Genomic DNA, 21,359 nt, shown 5'->3' with positions numbered 1-21,359 from the left:
GGAACGGCCCGGGGATTGAACCCGGGTCTCCGGCGTAGCAGGCAGACACTTTACCACAAGACCAAAGAGGTGACTCAAATGCAGAGCGAGGCAGACAACGGAAGTCAGGTTCAAGAGTTTTACTGTGTCAAAAAGGGTGTTTTAACAAAGGCAAAGGGTAGACCAGAATGGGACAATGAAGACTCAGTGTCAGTTCTCAAAGCTCAGTAGTTAATCGTCAAAAGTCCAGAAACAAAACTCCAACGCACAGAAGATCCAGTAAATTCAAAATGTCCAATGTCCATAAAAAGTTCAGGGCAAAAGGCAAGGTCAAAGTCCAAGCAAAGTTTCAAAACTCAGAGTCCAAAAGGTCAAAAATATCCAGATAACCAAAACATTCAAAAGCGCAACAGAGACTTACAGGCGGTGTGATCTTCAGGTGACAATATCAAGACTGAGCACAGACATACAAACAGAGGAGGCTTATAAAGGCAAACAAATGAGACACAGGTGACATGCAATTAACTTAACAAGGTCAACTAAAAAAAAAACATGACTCAGCAAAAGATGACACGGCACAAACAGAGGGGCCCAATGAGGCCATCTGGTGGTGAAAGTTCAGAAGACGCCCCAAAACCTCACAGAGGCGATTAGGACAGGAGGCCATTCAGCTTCCTGTCCTAATCGCCTCAATCCCTGAGGACAAACCAGGGCCAAATTTCTGCAGTGGGTTTCCCCCCAACCCCCTCACCACTCCCTGGGTACTTGCAATCCTACCGTAGAAATCAAGCATGGCATTCAACAACAGCAAAACAAATTCCAGCAAACCTGTATTTATTTTCAATTTGAACATCATATGTTACATTTACATTACATTTTATGACTTTTAAGTGTGCATAGGGTGTGTTATATGTACATACTTTATATATATTTTTTTTAATTGTCCCACTTCTTTTTAGCTTGTAAAGGCTTCACTTTGTCCGCCAGCCCCAACTTCTCCAGCAACTTCCTAAGAACATACAGAGAGGCAGAGAGAGAGAAATAGAAGACACTTGTCTTAAGGGTTCAAAGTTGAAAGGTAGTTAAATATTACAGGGGGGGCACATCACCATCCATTGGTTACACTAGCTCATTATCAGAAAAGCCTGGATCAATATCACTACACCATGGGGACTAAATGGTCAAGTAAGTGAAAATAGAAGTGGGCAAAGGGGCTATTGTGGACCCCCTTCCCACACTCGCGGAGAACTTGGCACCTGTAAAAAGGTGCTCCATCTCCCCCCTCAGCTTTATATAAAAGTCTCGGTATTTTCTTTGCTCCCTAACACAAGACAAGAGGTCAGGTGAGCATTTTTTGCACAACAGTAAAGTAGTCCTATAAGGTTCTGTTACAATGCGGCTACAATTGGCTACTACTTTGGGTTAATGTAGCATAACACCAACGCAATCGGTAACGTTAGCCTACTGCAGAGGTATAATTTAACGTTGACATGGAATTTCCCACACCAGTAACCAGTCTGCAGTAGCCTGTTCCCCTGGTAAGTAATGTCTGATGAGCTCAACTAGATAGATAGATACTTTATTGATCCCCAAGGGGAAATTCAAGAAACACTAAAATAGTTAGCTAACAAATGTGTTTATTGTGATAGTATTTTCTCAGGCATGTGTGAACAACTGCTACATTTCTCTTAACAGTGTAACGTTATCCCAACTTCAGCTTCTTTCAATGTGATGTTTTTCGCTTTTCTAGCAAGACATGCTAACCGAACCTGTAAACCGGCGATAAACTTTACAAAAAACAAAGAAATTATACTCCTGAAGTGTTAATGATTGAACCTTTCAAAGTGTCAGCTTAGATTCACGACAACTGTTAAAGGGGTGCTATTATGCTTTTTCGTTTTTTTCCTTGTATCGTGGATTACATAGCTTTTTGTGTATGTAAATGGTCGGCAAAGACGCAATATCAAAAGTAACCTCTAGGGGGGAGTAAATGAATATCACAAAGACAGACTACTGAGCTGCCTAGAAACGCCTCAAAGCGAATTTCAGCCGTTGCTTTATTTTAGTTCCGGTACGAGGTGACGTAACCTCGTACTTTTGCTGGGAGTAAATGGGACAGCGTCATCAGATGATTTCACAGTCAGTCTAGAACAGTTCGATTTCGCGTTTCTCAGCAAGTATAGTTTCGGTTAGCAATGGGTAGAAGGTGTTTTCTTCGTTGTGAAGGGACGTCTCCCTTGTATGCTTTGCCAAAGGCAGAGCCTACACGGACCTGTTGGCTATTCCCCCAACTTTACCGACCATTTTTCTGAGTCCCCGTCACTTCACGGATGGCTGCTTCAGCAACCTGCGTTTGTTCAGCACAGGATTTGCGAAGCTGCTAGCTCTGAGGGAAGATGCTGTTCCAACTTTGTGTGGCCCCATGGGTGAAGATGTCGCTCGACATGTAAGTAAACCTATTGTGATATTAACAAAAGTTGTTGTGTAAGGTTAACGTTAGTTGGGGTAATTAACCCTACAAGCTTGCGAGCGGAGATAGCTAACTAGTGCTAGCGAGGCTGACTGAGTTCGTGGTCTCAGCTGAGCAAAGGTGTAATTACAGTAGCTTAAAAGCAAGCTCAGTGGTATAATTAAACCAATGTGTAGCAGTTAGCTCCGATAGGAGGCTACCATGTTGAAGTAGAGCGAATTCAGTCTGTAGTCTTAACGCAAGGCTGATTAATTTTTCACTGGTGCTATTTGTAGCCTAACATTATAAGTTAACGTTAGTTTTCGCGGGGGATCTCAAACAAATTCTAAACGGTAACATGAATTAACGTCAGCTATGTGAGGGGTACTATTTGGTCGAATGGTTATAGTTTTTGTTTCAGATGTTAACTTTTAGGTTGTATAACATTATTTTTGTAACAGATTTTGGTGTTATAATTACAGGACTCCAGTGCCCCATATAGCCCCTTCCAGCACATCGGATGTCAGACCGACTCTCCTCAGCTTATTTCGGCGGGAACCCAGACAAGTAACACCGTGGGAATGCATTCTGTGGGAGTACAAAGTGCGCCATTGAATACGACTTCAGTCGGTACATAGTTGTCCATGGGATCGCTGAAAACGGCACACATGAGAAGCAAAGGTATTGTGTGATGTAGTTGTTAACCAAGGTCTACTCTGTATTATATCTTAAGTACCCAGGACAAAATCATCAGCTGAATTATTTTTTTTATTTTCTAATAAGATTTGTCTATATTATTCGTAGGTATCCAGACAAAGCTGCCTCTTCTCAGTGTAGGCACTGGAATAATTTCTGGTATAGACTCACCACTGGCGTCTACACCAATAAAGGGCCCAGGCTGTCGACCTAGCAAGAGACCAAGGCTTGAGTTGGAGGACGAGGAGGTGAGCGACTCATCAAATTAATTTCATAAGGAGCCTCTGGACTCGACTTACAACCCTGGAGATTACAGAGGAATCTGACACCTCGTAAGTTTTTAGCATTGGCTACTGTATAGTACTGGCTGTACTAAAAGCAGTATTGGCTACTGTTTTCAGTATATGGTTACCAGCTATACAACATTGCTATTATTCTAGAAAACATATTTGAAAGCTAATATTATGTTTTGTTTCTAATCTGTTAGGTTTGAGACACAGTCCATACATGATGAGGAAAAGTATATTGTTTTTGAAAGCTGCCTCAAACAGCCGATCTCCAACGACGAAGGATGGGAACCTATGTGGCTTTCACTCAGCGATGTCCACACTGCACTACACTGTCGCGGTCGCGTACAAGACCGCTCACCTTTCCTTTTGCCTTTTTCGTGATCAAGCATTGATATGCACACATGCACACACATACATCTGCACTGACGCCGACGTAGGCGGGGAGGTTCCCCCAAACGCGCTGGATGAAAGCGCTACCGCAAGTGTTAAGAAGATAACTTGCATTCAAGAGACTTTTCCTTCGCTGTCTACATACATGTAAAAATGGACAATTGCATGAAAAGAACCACGCTAGACAAACTATTTCAAATGCTTTTCTTTTTATTGTGTTTAGAAAGTTGCTAGTGCTTTTCTAGGTGCAGAAAGAGAAAAGTAATGAGAGCTCATACCAATTCGTTGTGTTTTCCTTGTTGACGGACCCACGGATGGCGAAGAGGGTCGTCAAGGAACAAGCAATCCTTTATTTGGTTCCGCCCGGAAACGGTCCAGGCCATCTTGCCAAAATGTCATAGGGTTGACGGAAGCAGTTGTGGCCAAATTGTTTTCTGTTTAATATTTACTATGACGTTAGGCAAGGTTATATTTTAAACCTCACTTGGGTAATTTGTTTGGTAAATAATGTGAAATGTCCCACTGATGCGTCAGAGTCTGTGTTATGTTTATTTTGTCTAGTGTATGTTAAATGTTTCCCCGTTGTGTTGAAATGGTGCTGGCCACCTTCTTTATGTAGGTTGTCTGAGTCCTATGTCGAGTAGTCGAGCCTTGGGTCCGATGGTGATTGTCTTGAACTCCGCTGCATTTGTTCTCTGCTTTTGAATAGAGACTAGCTAATTTCTGGGACATTGAACAGTTTGTTCATTTTGGACATTTTGATACTTTTTTTTTTTTTTTAAGTATATTTGTTGGGCTTTTTGCCTTTATTATGATAGGACAGTGAAGACAGACAGGAAGTGAATGGGAGAGAGATGGAGTGGGAGCGGGACATGACCGCAGGTCGGACTCGAACCTGGGTCCCCATGGGCACTCGGACCCGTGTATGGTACGGATGCTGTAGCCTGCTGCGCCACAGCGCCCCCCCCCCCGCCCCATTTTGATACTTTTGAAGATTTTTTTTTTGTAAAAAAACTCACTTTCCGGAAATAATGAAAAGAACAAAAAAAGGAAAAAGGGGGGACATTGTAATTTGGAAGATTGAACATCTTTTGGGCTTCATAGCCACCAAGCTTGAAAATTTTGCTTGGATTTTTGGATTTTTGGATTGCTTGGATTTTTGCTCCCTCTGTTCTCTTGGCCTGATCCACTTTATATTTTTGGGTAACCGCTCGATCCAATCCTTCACAACATCTTCAGAAGGCATGCAAGGAATTACATGGAACCGGCTATTGTTCACAAGTGGAAGATGGATCAGCAGAGTCATTTCCAGCATCAATTGCACCTTGGTGGGGTGGTTGCAGTGGGAGGAGACATGAGGGCTGATTCTCTAGGTTTGTAGAAATTTGAAATAGTCTGGCAACATAATTATTAGTTTGCATTCTGAATCATATGACATCCCTTGATGGTGTGCTGAAAAGCTTTACACACTCTGTAATAAAAAAATGTAGGGCACTCCGCAAAGTTTGGCAGCTACACTCTAATGAATCTGGAGAGCAATACCATTATGGACATCCAACTTGTTCAGGTATGTTTCTCTTTTTGGATTTGTTTGAATTTGAATCTTAAAAGTGTGATTTTGTCTAATGTTTTTTGTTTGTAATGACCATTCAATACCAGAGCAATGAAGTAAGTGGCAGCTATCATATGGAGAAGGAAGGACTGAAAAGATGCCTAGATCATCTGGAGTCGAATGGATTTAAGGTGGATTACATTGTGACAGACCGTCATCCACAGATCCAGAAATTTCTGAGGGAACGCAGCGTAACTCAGTTCTATGACGTTTGGCACTTTGAGAAAGGTAAAGTGTTTTCCTAATTCATATCCTAAACTTTGAAGTTAACAATTAACAGGTTTGTCCAAGAAACCTGAGAAAGCTTTGCACAATGAAGACTATGATGTTCTGAAGAAGTGGCTACAGAGCATCAAAAACCATGTCTACTGGTGTGCCACGTCACAATGTGTTCTTATTTTACTGAAGGATCAGTTGCACTTCACAAAGCTGAGAAAATACTGCTGAACAAGAGAGTCCTGAAGGATGTAGAGAAACTCAGCCACCATCACCAGACCTCATCACTGGAGTCCTTCCACAGCCTGATACTATGTTTTGCACCAAAGAATGTAGTTTTCCCCTTCATGGGAATGTTGTGCAGGTAATACACAATGTCATTATTTTAAAAGTGACTGATTGAGATGACTGTTAGTCATTCTATGTATTTAATAATTTTGCTGTGTTGTTACCATAGGTTGTATCTAGCAGCAATGCACCACAATGAAAATGCTATGCGGGAGCAAGCCACAACATCTACAGGACAGGCCGTTTTCAAGGTTGTTTTTCCAGAGGCGAAGAGGGGGGAAGGCATTGTGAAGCCCAACCTTCAGTAAGTTTGTTAAAGATTTTCTTTAAATACAGCCACAACAGTTTACAGATTGTTATGGATACATTTATTGGATTTGAATGCTATATCTTCCAGACTATGTACGTGAACTCATGAGGCTGCTCATGCAGGAAGTTTTTGAGGACCCTACATCTTTCTTTTGCAGAGGAATTGAAGACCATCCCCATCCCTCCATACCTCTCAGCAGAATTCCCGAAAACTCCAAAGGCTGAGCTGGTTGCCCGTCACGTCTCCCGCTTCAATCATTAGGTGGTCTGAAGCCTATGTAATCACCAGACGGGAACTGCTGCCGTATCCGCTGCACCACACATGACGGGATGATGACCCGACGACTAGGTCCTCAGTAACCCCAGCACCAGCTTACAAAGCTGCGATAGGCAAGATGCCTCAAACGCCTGAAGGGACAAGGCACAGAGTTCTCTGTTCAACTGTTTTCAAATGAAGAGTTTAGTTCAAAAACGCTACATCGACCATTTTAAAGAACTTTGATAAATTATTATTATTTTTTTACATTTTGTTTTGCAAGTAATTTCAGTAGAACTGTAATTGGGCATTGTTAATTGATTTACCTTTACTCAATCAAAACAACAAAACAGCAAGTTGATTGATATGAAATACACAATTGAATAACATGACTTTTTAATGTTTTTAAAAATGGAGGTATAGCGTTTTGAAACCAAACTCTTCAAATATTACCTCAAAGGTTCATACTCTATGGAAGCTATGCACTATTGTCATCAATGTTTACATGCATACAAATTACATAAGAATAATGCTTTTGTTTTGTTTAGTAAGAGCTTATTACAGCCAAAGTAACTTACTCTTCTTCTGGTCTGTGCCTAACAGGTCCATAATCATATTTGTAAATGTAGATATTTTGCAGACTGTATGGGTTAACACACAGGTTCTAGGCCTGGATGTTCTGTCATGCACATTATGGGTATTGGCACTTGGCTCATTTGTCTTACTACCTAATAAAGAAAAGAACTACTACTGTGTAACAAGTGACCTTGGCATCATCATTGTTCAGAGTGCTACATGACTGCATGGACAATATTGATTCAGGAAGCAACATGTTTTCTTGTCAGACTTTTATTTACAAAAAAATGTTATCACTGATTTAGTTTTTTTTACATAACAATGATTTATAATACAGTATGCAGCTGGCTGAGACTACAGTGAACTGGTGAGATCACTCGTTTACCATTACATATTAATTATAAAAATGTATCATTGATTAGTTTTTTACATAACAATGATTATAATACAGTATGCACCTGGCTGAGACTACAATGAACTGATGAGATCACTCGTTTACCATTACAAGTGTAATGCTGATGCTTTATGCTAGAGATGTCAGCCTAGTTCACTAGTAGGCCTAAGCTACTCATCTAAAGGGGATGTTATGCTAGGACATTAGATCATTCCATAGAAATAAACACTAAACCGTGTAGCTAGTAGCCTAGCCTAAAGTTACATCAGTTTTACCTTTGTGATTTCTCTGACGATATATTGTCACAAGCTGGCAGAATAGGCAACAGGCCGATGTGCGTTTTATTTGGAGACTGTTTTGCGAGACAGAGACTGAGTTTGCTGCTGATATTCTGGGGATAGGCTACAACATAGCCAATGTACGACTTTAGCCTTTTAATATATTTGCTGCATTAGATCAGTCTTTCTAGAACAGGCAAGGGCTTTCTAGCCTCACGTCAGCAGCGCTGCATCACCCATAGCCTACATTAAAACAACCAGCGGATGGTGGGCGGGTGTGGTTTCGAAAATTGGTCAAAAAACATTGGTGCTGATGGATGGCTGATGGATGATAAGTTTTGCTATGCAGTTATGGTTGAAATAATAGCCCATCAGCGCATCTCTAGTGTGTGTGCCTCTCTCTCGCTCAGAGGGGAGGGAGAGGCTGAGGGTCGATCCAGCATGGATTCTAAACTCTGTGGTGGATAGGATCTACAATTAGGTGTTAACAATACTACTACGCTAGGTCGAAGTACTCCCAAGTGCTATTGCGCCACACATTGTAGTTCTCCGGTTTATTCGCTTGGAAAATCGCCACGTTTCATGTTGCGTGGCCGTAGCATTTCTATCAACTACTAGTGCAACTGTATTTAAGTCGGGAAAACGTGGATGTTTTTGATTACTTCTACGCTAGCATAGCAACATGCTAACACAGTCCAGCCGCGCACCAGAGCGTTTGAGTGCATGTACCGACACGGGAGAGGTATGACTCAACTCGTGAAAGTTAAGGTAAGAACATATATTACTACTGACATTGGGTGGCGTGTTCCTTTAACGTCAACATTAGGTCTCAACATTTAGTGACATTCACAAACGCCCCATATGTAAGCTAGTCAACATATTTTAACATGAACTAGTTGTGTAACGTTAAGGTCTATTCTATTCACTCACATTGGTATCAGACGTTTTTTCAAGACAAGTTTAAACTCAATACTTACATTTAAAAACGTACTACTCCGGTGCTGACTGTCCCGCCAGCGAGTTTTTTTTTTTGTAGGGTGGTAGGGGAAGAGTCCCACCCTACTCGCCCTGTGATTGGCCAGCTGAGGCTAGAAGGCTACTACCAGAGCCCATCTGCGAAAAAATTTTTTGTAGGGTGGTAGGGGAAGAGTCCCGCCCTACTCGCCCTGTGATTGGCCAGCTGAGGGTAGAAGGCTACTACCTCGTCCGTTTCTATGGAGATGGGTAGTAATCAAATCATCATTCTGGTCGTGGACGTTGAACAATTTTAACGATAGTTGAAGTTGTCAACCTAAGACTGTAAAATAGGTTGTTTGTATTTGGGGGGTTTCCCCCCAACTAATTTTATTTATATCTTATTTTTTTAAATTCCCTACTGATAGGTGTTCTATATATATCTATGGGTAGTATTTAAACTTCGTGAACCAGAATCTAATTGACAACTAGCATAGCAACCTGGTAACAAGGATTGCATTGATTAAGGTTAGGGTTGAAGTTGTCAACCAAATACTGTAAAATAGCTTGTTTACAGTCTATGTTGTCAACATGATGAATAAGTGTTACGGTATTTAAGGGGGTTTGGGGGGTTTCCCCCCCCACCTGTATAAATGGTCATAGGCTACCTGAGGGGTGCAAGGGAAAGTTGGCAAAAACGGGAGAACACGGGTAAAATCACCTATTCAAATTGCCCTCTTGCAGAGCATTCTCTGGCGCTACCAAGTGTACCAAGACTCGAGCACTTCACTTACTTTACTTACTTAACTTAATTGTTCCATACAGATCGTTTAACAACTTCAACATCTGCTATAGACTATCGTTTTTTAGGACTAGGACTTACTATGTACATAGTGAAAACAATCTACACTTCTCATTGATGTCTACCCAGTAAACAAAATAAAGTCCTGGCGACGTCCCCTAAAGGTCCCCTGGCGAACGTCACCTCCTCGACATTGTGTAGGGTTCCCTTTACGTCCCGCGGACCTCTGTTCGGGAGGTCTAAAAGACGTCCACGAGACTTTGAAAGGACGTCCTGTAATGGTCACCGCGACGTTTATATTTCCGTGTGATGGTTAAAAAAAAAAAAAACATATAGCGCGATTTAGTAGGCTATTACATCCTGTAAGTCTCAGCGTTGCTAGGAGAGAGGTAGACGGAACATGAACACGCATTAATGACTTGTTCTACAACTACACAATCAACTTCACTCACCTCATATTTTCACGCATGTATGAAATCACGTCCTCCGAATACATTGCACTAATGATAAGTGGCCTAGACATGGACATTTATACCGGGCTAGGATGTGCTGCTTTCACATCTACGGTGTCATCTTAGTAAACTTTCTTACTACAGGCAAGTTTATTCACAGTTCAAGAAATAACAATAAGTCATCAAAACGTTAAGAAAAAGACAAAAAGAAGAAAAAGATGTTAAGTAAGTACATCTTATACTACATCTACAGTACAAACATCAGAACTGTAAAATTGGAGGGGGGGTCTAACAATAAGAACACAATAACCAATAGTAAATTAACAAACATGAGAAATGATGGGATACTATACTACAACAATACTGAACAAACCCCTGGCAACGACTCCTTGGTGCAGGAAACCAGGTGAAGGAGAACTTCCTGAGAGAATGCATCAGTTGGGTGCAGATCTGTGTACCTCAAAATTGAGTCAGGACTGCACTGAGGTAGTGCGACACACCTTTTCAAATAAAAAGTAGCCTGCTGAAACTAGGATTTTTTTTTTGGTGGACCCTTAGACATAGCCAACAGTAAATAAACAAAAATAAAAAATAATAGGATACTTACTTACTTACTATACTACAACACTAGACTAACTACACTACAACACTAGACTAACTACAATTAAATAATTCAGGAGTGATGTATGTGTGTGTGGGAGGGGGCATCTCAACTGTACAATAACCAAGAACAATAACAAGTGGAAGACCTAACAATAAGAACAATAACTAGATGTACCGCAGAGCGGTACAAAATATGACCGCCGCCCAGTCCAGCACATTTTTTCCACAAAAATAAATCACGCTGAAAGGCCTATATGATTCTGTCTCACTAAATTGCATTAGCCACACTCAATTCTCACTGGTATCTTCTAGACAACAAGTACCAAAACATAATTAGTTCATAGATTCCACATGTAAAATTCATTTTATACAACCCCACCCCCATCTTGACTGTTCATAATTCTGAGAAATTTTTGAATTGTGTGCATGTGTGCGTGTACACGTTTATGTTTATGTGTGTGTGTGCGTGCTTGTGTGTTTGCCTGCGTATGTGTGTTTGTGCATGTGCATGCATGCATACATATGTCTACTGTGTGAGTATGTGTCATACGTATGATTACTGTGAATGAATGTGTGTGCGTGTGTATCTGTTTATGCACATGTGTGCACATGGAATTGGTTAACATGACCCCTGGAGGCAAACATACGAAAAAAATTGGTCATCCTAGGCCAGGGGTGGGCAAACTTTTTGGCTCAAGGGCCACACTGGGTTTTGAAAATTGGCCGGCGGGCCGCACAGCAACGACACACGCATAAAAAAAGAAATTTTTTATAGCCTATAATTTAGTATGAAAAGTGCTTTAAAATATGAATTGCTTAAAAATACTGCTAATTTTTTGCTGTTTAACAAATGTATAAATTGTGCACTGTCGCTTTAATTCACGTTTATTTCTCAATTTTCTTCTGCCTGCTCCGCTATGGCTAGTGCTGTACCTACGGCTGGGCCCTCTCACAGTTTTTAAATGGTCAGTAGTGGGAACTACTGTTGCCTTCATGATTTCCTTTTAAAACTTTCTTATAAGAAGGGGATATCAATTATCAACAATCACAAGCCAGCTGGAACCTGCGGCGCTCTCCCTCTCGTGAGTGCAGACCAGGGATGGAAATTAACCACCCGCCCCCCGCCAAATGCGGGTAGTTTTGTGCGCTGGCGGGTGAATTTGGTCAATTTACCAGCCACTGTGACGGGTAGAGCTAGCGTACCACAAATAGTCAGATCCGGTCTAATTTTCACACTTATTGACGGTTAAAAATAAGAAAGTGTCTGTAGGGATCATGTAGCCTAACGTTACCAGCCTATAAGGGTAAATCGCGCTGATTTGAAGTTCTACAACTCGTAGTGAGCCGCCACCGCAGCATAGCCTATAGGCACTGGTGCAACGCTTCACTTTCACTTCACTACCATTAAGAAACTGTCACTATGCTCTCATGTGCCACTGCTAGATTATTTCAGGATGACTGCATAGACATAAATCTAGTGAGATCTGTGGATCTGCGTTATATCTTCACAGGCTAATATTCTCACGTAAATAGTTCTCTTTTGAATTGGCCCGTAGGCCTAGGTATTTTAATCCGGCCCGTGACATGCTGCTATTTAGACCTATGAGGCAGACAGACGGACATCTCCACACCCATTCGTCGTGATGGAATATCTCACAAACTTTTCATTCAAAGAAATTACAAACCGTATCAGAATAAACAGCAGAACTTACCGAACGCAAAGGTGTAAAGCATTCCCTTATACAAGTTATAGCCGTTCCCGAGTAATCCGGTTTTGAAATTGAAGCAAATGTCTACACGGTCTCCAACGTTGGGCTTTTGTCATATATGATAAGGCCAAATACAAAAAAAATGTTAATAATATCGCCTAGATAACTGTACAACCAGAGTTTTTCCAATGTAGTTTCACAAAATGCTAAGCAGCATGCATATTACGTTTCTTAAAGCTGAGCTGTGCTTAAATTGTTCAGTGCATGATTTCATTACGGGCCAAATAGAAAATAAATGCTAAATGTTAAATATAGCCTTGATACCTGTAAATATTTAAATCAGATGATGTACACTATAGTTAGATCAAGTTGGAGAGTTGGATTATAGGATGCTCCAGAACTCACACAAACGGAGTCTTAAAGGAGCCACACCACTTTTATGACAAGACACTATAGCATATGAATGTGGTTCTGTTGACCTTTAGTTTTGTTGCTACTGTGCTTGGAGGACAGGTTTAGGGCAAAACTCAGCATATTTTAGTCATATTGCAATAATGCCGATTACAGTAATCATTTTGGGTAGCCTACTATAATCATGATATCACATTTTCATGCCGTTTCTCTAGTGGCTGGTAAAAAAGTTGAGTGGCTGGTAGATTTTGGAATCCACCAGCCACAGTGGCAGGTAGAAAAAATATTTAATTTCCATCCCTGGTGCAGACGCGTTCCCAATTAAATGGATTGCATAATGTTCACGTTAGATCTGCTGCAAAGGAGAGAACTAAGAGTTAACTTAGTTTAACATGATGTTATGACATTGACATTGTAAACGTTCTCTAAGGAGAGTGAAAAGCAGTTTGCAGTAAAGCTAACCAACGTCGTCTCTATCGCAGGAAAAAAATAGCGAGCAGCCTGATACTAAATGAAATGCTCGGCGGGCCGGATGAAAGTGCTTGGCGGGCCGGATCCGGCCCGCGGGCCGCAGTTTGCCCACCCCTGTCCTAGGCCCTACGGTTCTCAAGATAATCACAGAAAACTGTGTCTGCCCTACCCTCCTTTCGGGGGGTCCAGTCGGGGGGCTACAGATCAAAACGAAAAACGATGGTTCCATGCTATCCATGTGGGGTTACATGCCCACCAAGTTTCGTGTACCCCGGTCTTTCAGTGTCCCGGGAATCCTTGTTGGTGCCCGGTCACTAAATGTACACATAAATTATTTTATTGTAAGGCCCCATGAACGAAAGTTCACAAAACTTGGCATGCATTCGGAGGGTGTCATAATGATCCTACACTTTCAATTTCGTGCAGTTTTGACCATGTCAGCCAGAGTTATTGTGATGAAAACACCTAATGTTTTGCTTTTTAATTTTTAACTAGGTGGCGCTATACATGAAATAAGTGGTAATGGGATGGGTTGACATGCCCCCTTAAGACCAACATACAAAAAAAAGGTGGACCTCCTAGGCCCTACGGTTCTCGAGATATTCACAGAAAACTGTCTCCGGCCACCTACAGGCCAGTTGGTGTATAGTAACATAAATTAATTTATTGTGTGGCCCCCCATGAACGGAATTCCTCGAAACTTGGCGTGCATTCAGAGGGTGTCATAATGATCCTACACTTCCAATTTCGTGCAGTTTTGACTATGTTAGGTCACAGATACCTGCGTTTACAACACCTCATTTTAATTTTTTTGTGTTTAACTAGGTGACGCTATACATGAAATGAGTGGTTATGGAATGGGTTGACATGGCCCCTTGAGATCAACATACAAAAAAAAAATGGTCCTCCTAAACCTTACGGTTCTCGAGATATTCACAGAAAACTGTGTCTGCCCTACCTTCCTTTCGGGGGGTGCAGTCCAGCGGGGGGGCTACAGATCAAAACGATGGTTCCATGCTATCCATATGGGGTTACATGCCCACCAAGTTTCGTCTACCCTGGTCTTTCAGTGTCCCGGGAATCATTGACGGAAATTTTGACATGCGAAAAATAAATAAATAAATAAAAAAATCTGACTAAACCTATATGACCGCTGCTTCGCTGCGGTCATAATAATACAATAAATAATACAATTAATGATGCATTGTGCTGTGTGCTTCAAATAGCACAATGGAAAGGTGGCACTCACTTGTGATGCCATCCCTACATTGGTGGATTGCGACAACCCGCCACCACTTGCCTCCCCACCTCTAAAAGGGCAGAAAAAAACTGAAGGTAACAATGACAACTGAGGCCAAGACCATACAAATAATTAAGACAAATAATTGCCTCCGGTGCTGAGCCCACCGGAGTGCCAACCGCCAACTACCCGCTGCTGCTGTTGAGGTTTGCCGGCTGACTGCAGCAACATCCTCCATCGGAGTCGCATCCTCGGCTAGCTTGGACATAGCTGCCTCCCATCCTCTGAGTCAGGACTGAGCGGAATCTCCCGGTTCTGAGTGATCGGTCGTGAGTAACGTCAACTGCATTTACACTGACATACACACACACCCGTTCTCTCGTCTCGCTTGGATCACCGGCGAGTTGGAGGGCCGTTCAGCGGTTGCTGTCCCGCCTGCAGCTCAGAGAGCCACCTGTGCACCAACGAGCTCCAACAGAAAGCGCTTGGGGGTTATTGTATATTGTCAATTATTATTGTATATTGTCTACGTATGGTGGTTTATCTGTGTTACCGTTACCTTTTACACGGTGCATTACTGTCTGTATATATTGTATTGTCTTCCATACTGGTAACTTAACTTTTTAGCTTAAGCTAACTGTGTAGGCTAACCATTAACGTTAGCTAAAGTCCATTAACGTTAACGTTCGTTTACCCTGTTCCCCTTAACTTAGGAGTGAATTGTTCACTCGCTGACATTTGTCAGCTATTGGGTTGTCACTTTTATTACGTGGCTATTATTATTAAATAAATATTTGATTATTATATTACATTATTTCCACAGTGTATTGGCAATTCATTGTGACTGCATTCACCACTAGTGTAATTACACATACATTCTATAATTCTTATACTGTAGAAGTGCATTATACACGAGCTTTAAGGTAAGTGTAGTATTTTTACAGTGGAGGCACTGCGCTATTGTATATTGTATTTAATTGTTTAAAAGCCTACTGATATTCAGGAATAGCTCAGCCAGCTCACCATTCCACCGCTGAGACCTTCAGGATAGGATCCTGTTTGCGCCATTGTTTAACATGATTGTAACTAGTGCCTGTGCACACCGTTAAGAAGGGGTTACACATACATTACATTACATTAAATGAATTAACTTTAACTGATATTTTCATATTAATTGACTGATTCAATTTTCAAAAGCTAAGCAAAGACAATCTGAGGAGCAGGAAGAAATAATAGACACAGAGAGAGGGACAGAAAAAAGCACAGAGGAGACACCAGAAAGGACAGAGGTAAGGACAGAGGAGACTCTAGAGACACCAGCTGAGATAGAGGAAAGGAAAGAGGAGACTCTAGAGACATCAGTTGAGATAGAGGAAAGGACAGAGGAGAGCGCAGAAGGTAAAGATAATGAGTCAAATGGAGGCACAGAAGAACAGGCTCAGACTCAGGTGACCATTCCACTCAGTTGTCTCAAACAAAAGGACCAGGTGATGTTCTGATCATCAATTTCAAGATTGTGACTGTAGCATTATCACAGGCACACATACAGGATGCCTTTTTGTTATTACAGAGAATTAAACAACTAGAGGCACGCCTTGCACGGCTGGAAAGGCTAAAACAGGAGAAGGAAGCCAGCTGCCAGGCCTAAAAAACCCAAGTAATGTCAATAAAATGCAAAAAAAAGCTGCCTTTAGAATTATAAACCCTTGATTTAACAAAAAGGGAATGCATCTTGAATCTTAAAATCTACTTATACAAACAACCTATACAAACATGACCTACAGGTAAGCACAATAAACAAAGCAAATCAGAATTGCAATGAGTCCTACTGAACATAAAAGGGATCACAATGATTCACATACCAGCTCGTATTTATCTATTTCTATCCTTAGACACAAGGAAAAAATGTTCGTTGGAATCACATAACCAAATTCTATGAGCTGGACAAGCTTCATCCAATTAGAATGTCCCCGAAGCTAACCGAGAGGCACATCCACCTGCCCGCATTTTCTAAGATGCGTGTGAGTTTGGCTACACAGGTGTTTAGCCACACTGTCTCTGCTGGTAAAGTTTATCCATCTTTTCAAAAACTTTTCTTCAATAAACTGCAGATTGCAATGTGATACTGACCACCTATTCAATTGTCGTATCTGTCGTGACCCAGGCATTTCTGCGATGGTAACATTGCAGAGACTGCCAGCAGAGGCAAAACATACAGCTGACTTGGTAGCCAAATTAAATCACCTCTTCGATGTGCTAAATTTTAGGTAATTATGCAAAAAAATAGCACCTCAACTTCACAAATATACAACTTACTACTAACTACACCCGATTAACTACGACCTACCTTTCTACCCTCACCTCACTAACTACGACTATCCACCTACAACTATCATACTTGCAGATCTGTCAAGGACTCAAACCCCTGGCGAAGACCCCTCAGCGCCGGAAACCAGGAAAAAGAGGACTTCCTGGGGGAGTGCATCAATTGGGTGGCAGGCTGGCAGTTTAGGTCAGTCAATAAGAAAAGACAAACAACCAAACTACACCAAATTAACATCTAGGCTGAAGATGTTAGCCTAGACCCCCCCCCCCCCCCCAGATCTCAGCGTAAAGCACCACCGTCCCAGCACGGAATGTGCCTCTCTATAAAGAGCGTCCTTCTTGTCCACAAGAGGTGCACAGACACAATTACTTTTCAGTTAAAAAGTTAATAAAATAAAAAGCTGAAAACTAAGATTTGACCACCTGCTTCTTTTTGTTAGAATCTATTCTCCTTGATTCGGGGCAAAGGGGGCCATAAATACAATCCAAGTGCGAGGGAGTTCACCGCAGCGCTCAAGGGATAGAGTGTTTCTAATATCATCCCTGCCCTTTCAACATCGGCTGCATCCAACTGTGAGGCGGATGACGGAACAACCCTCCTAGCCACAGTGTCAGAGGACGCAATCCCCTCCACCTCTTCCACCACCTTCAACCAGCTCCAGTGACCTCACTAGCACTCCCTACCTCACTGACAAAGATAGAGGACGAAGAACTGGTGCTGATGTCAGACATTGTGGAGGATAAGGTCATCTTTACAACACAAAACACTGCATTGACACACTGCTAGTCAAGTATAAGTAGTATAAGTATATATACTCTTTTGATCCCGTGAGGGAAATTTGGTCTCTGCATTTATCCCAATCCGTGAATTAGTGAAACACACTCAGCGCACACTAATCCCGGCGCAGTGAGCTGCCTGCAACAACAGCGGCGCTCGGGGAGCAGTGAGGGGTTAGGTGCCTTGCTCAAGGGCACTTCAGCCGTGCCTACTGGTCGGGGTTCGAACCGGCAACCCTCCGGTTACAAGTCCGAAGTGCTAACCAGTAGGCCACGGCTGCCCCGAAACTAGTCATAGCAGTGTGTCATCACATGGAACAGACATTCACATATGATCATCCTCATATTAATGCTCATATTCAATGTAACACTGTATTTTCTCTTACTTGTAGACTGTTGGCGATTGCATCGAGGAGGAGGGCCTGTTCTATGTCGCTGGCTGGCTTGTCAGGGTCCTCCAGCAGGAGCAAATAATCCAGGCCTGTCCACACTGCGAGGTGCTGCTGTTGGGTGACTGACATCAGGACCACACCTACGCAGCAAGTGTGGACCACCCCTTCCTGGAGGCCAAAAAATACACGGCATCGGCAAACCTTATGAAGCCATCGGAACATTTTTTCGCTGCAATTCAGCTTTTGGAAGGGGAGTTTGTGAGGCAAATAGACACTTTCTGGTCTCACAATAACATCACGCAAAAGATGGAAAGGACTCTGGGCAGTCTGGGGGTGTTCAACAACCTGTATACCTCGCACCCTCAGCACGCCAGCCTATTGTAGACAATAGCAATAAAAAAATTTGTGATGTGCAGGCTCGGGGCAGAAATCCGTGAGAGGAACAGGAGGCTGAGCAAACAGCAAAGCACCATAGCAGCTCAGAGAAAGCTGTCCTCCTTCACAGCCTGATCGAAGCTGGAGGACCATATTGCTGTGGCTGTTCCTGTGGAGACAAATATAAATGATAATTTGAGTTGTTTTTTTTTTACCACATGGAACGATTGTTACATAATTTGTATTTTACCATGTTTTACCTTGTTCTACATTGTTTAAAAAAAAAAAAAAAAAAAATCAAACTTCAATTAACGCGTCCGTGTATTTTAACTGAGCTCAGTAGGTATAAGCTTTGTCTAGAGAAAAATCAATAACTGCAACATTCGTAAATTAATGATGTTAATATATAAAGTCCTTTTACTTTTCACTATTGCCACCATAAATTGGCTAGGCTACATAGCAGATAACCAGCAGATAGCCAGCCGATACATAGAAATCAATGTCGCTGCCATTACCATTGTTTATGGATTTAAAAAAACCTTTATCAATAACACCAGTGGGAATAAAAAAAAAACTCTCTGCAAGTAAAGTAATATACATAATAAAACATTCGCGCATTTTCGTTTTTACATTAGCTAACTAGAACTCTGTAACTCGTGTATTAACCGAAAGAGCCTTACCTCAAATAGCAGCTGGTGTTATCGTGGCCGATCATGTTGCTGATGCAATGAGAAAGGAAGCCATGATGCGGAAGTGCCAAAGAGACTAAGAAATTGCAGTAAAGCAGCACCTCCGGCAGTATGAAAATATGTGACGTCATCACATTTTTTTAACGGATTTTTAGAACAGATAAGTGAACTTAAAAATTCAATTTTCAGCTGAGTGTACTATCCTAGCCCCCCATTTTGAATGCAACTAATTACATCCTGAGAAAAGTGGATTCTGGGGGTGAAATCCCTGCGAGCGCCCCCGCATGGACAGAGACGTGTTACTGCAGCCAGTCCAGAAACCGGAAGTAACCAGAGAGTGCCAATTCTCTTCCTATTAGACATTCTCTGCTACTACCTCGTCCGTTTCTACGGAGATGGGTAGTAACAGAGCCCGTCTACGGAGAGCCTTGGCACTTCCTATTAAGCCTCATTGTATCGACATTTGTTGCAGTTCCATTAGAATTCCACTGGGGGTGATCGTGGGCGAGTGCAGGTTGAATGGGGGTCTATGGAGCTAGACGGCTAAATGTATCTCTTTCACCTGCTTGTCATGGAAGAATCGTAGATTTTATTGTAGTTTATGCAAGTTCAATATAGATTTTAGATCTAAAGTTGAATGAACGAGTACTTATGTCCTTTTCATTTCTTACAGGTTGGGTCGTTGTTGCCCATATCACGCTAGCATTGTGCTAATGAATGACGTCATTGACATATTTGAAAGGCTTTTTAGAAGACTTACGTGACTTCAAAAAATATAACAATCAACAGTGTGTATTTTCCTAGCGAATGCAACATTCAAATTATTACTCAAAAAATTATATCCAGAGAAAAGTGGATATTGAGGGGTAAAGCTCCATAGACCTCCATGCATTCTGCACTCGCCTGCGAGCGCCCTCAAGTGGAATCTGAGCAGGAACTGCAACCAGTCCAGAAACCGGAAGTAACCAGACAGTGCCAATTCTCTTCCTATTAGACATTCTCTGGTAGTAATCAAATCATCATTCTGGTCGTGGACTTTGAACAATTTTAACAATAGTTGAACTTGTCAGCCAAAGACTGTAAAATAGGTTGTTTGTATTAGGGGGGTTTGGGGGGTTTCCCCCCAACTAATTTTATTTATATCAATTCCCTACTGATAGGTGTTCTATCTGGGTAGTACCTAAACTTCATGAGCCAGAATCTAACTGACAACTAGCATAGCAACCTGCTAACAAGGATTGCATTGATTAAGGTTAGGGTTGAAGTTGTCAACCAAATACTGTAAAATAGCTTGTTTACAGTCTATGTTGTCAACATGATGAATAAGTGTTACGGTATTTAAGGGGGTTTCCCGATGCACCCGATGCGCACTTCGTTTCGGGGAAAATAAGGGTGGGTTTGTCGGCCGAATTCAGAGGAGCCCACGAAATGGGACAGCACCAGAGCCATATAGAGCATTACAGTCCCGCCCCTCCTCCGAGAGAGCTTAGTTTCCGGAAGTAAATTTCACATTAATTTCTTCCATTGACGTTTTGGAAAAATCCGTATCTAAAGAGTTTTAGAGCATGTCTTAGGCTAATCAGCTACGGCGTAACTCATAAGCATACAACATATAATTTCGAGTGAAAAAACGAAGAGAAAGTCCAAAAAAAGTCAAAGGTACAAGACTGTGTACATATTTTCATTTCCGAGCGAAAGAACTACTCATCCCATAAACCACCGCGCCTCACTGAAAAATATATAAGCAGCACAAACCAGCGCGAAATCATTTCCAACTGGCAACAGCACGCGAACCCTTTCCTCTAAATAGTGATCTTTATATAGTTAATAGCAGTTATTTCAGGAGTAATCATGTAAATAATAGTGTTTTGGTATTGAATGTTATATTTACCATCGTGTATTTTATATCGTGTGTGTGTGTGAAAGCGGTTAACGTTAACGTTAGCAACATTGTGCAGTGCTTCGTATCTGACTGCCATCCTGATGCATGGACCCTCTTGGACCACCATATTCAGTTTATTAACTTGCTGTGAATTATTACACAACATGTTTATTAAATGTACAAATAAGTATTTCTAGGTTAATGATTGATGATATGACTCGTATAGTATGAAGGCTACAGTAGCCTAGCTAATGTTAACTAGCATTACCAACCTCCCTGCAAAACTCACCACACAACTTCGTAGGTTTGATAGGTCTTGTCCCTCATGCTGGCCCTTACAAAACCCATAAGCTGACCCTCGACACACAACAGTCAATAATGTGACCCGATTTAAAGTGGTTTTCACCCCTTTGGACACTCTTGATTACGTCCTTGAAACAGTGAAATATTCACGGGGGCATGGACGGTTTGCTAACCATTTTACTGCAGTGTCTAGCCGGTGGTAGCATCCAGCTTGTGCTATCAGCTAGCTACAGGGTATCTG

The 21,359-nt window shown here is 41.8% G+C and overlaps 1 long non-coding RNA gene across 1 annotated transcript; it reads right to left on the bottom strand.

Annotated features, from left to right (window-relative positions):
* Positions 1-925: 925 nt before the first annotated feature.
* On the bottom strand, positions 926-18,488 carry LOC143103112 (uncharacterized). The gene is made up of 3 exons (XR_012982722.1): positions 17,864-18,488; positions 6,420-6,637; positions 926-988 (listed from the first exon to the last, which is right to left on the bottom strand). It is a non-coding gene; the product is annotated as an uncharacterized LOC143103112 (long non-coding RNA).
* Between the last annotated feature and the right edge of the window lie 2,871 nt (positions 18,489-21,359).

This window comes from Alosa pseudoharengus, unplaced genomic scaffold (assembly GCF_046254945.1).
Source record: "Alosa pseudoharengus isolate Yale_2024_CS ecotype anadromous, Long Island Sound unplaced genomic scaffold, YU_APseudo_1.1 YU_APseudo_1.1_scf_4, whole genome shotgun sequence".
NCBI classification, from domain to species: domain Eukaryota; kingdom Metazoa; phylum Chordata; class Actinopteri; order Clupeiformes; family Clupeidae; genus Alosa; species Alosa pseudoharengus.
This window is presented reverse-complemented; position numbering and strand designations above follow the sequence as displayed.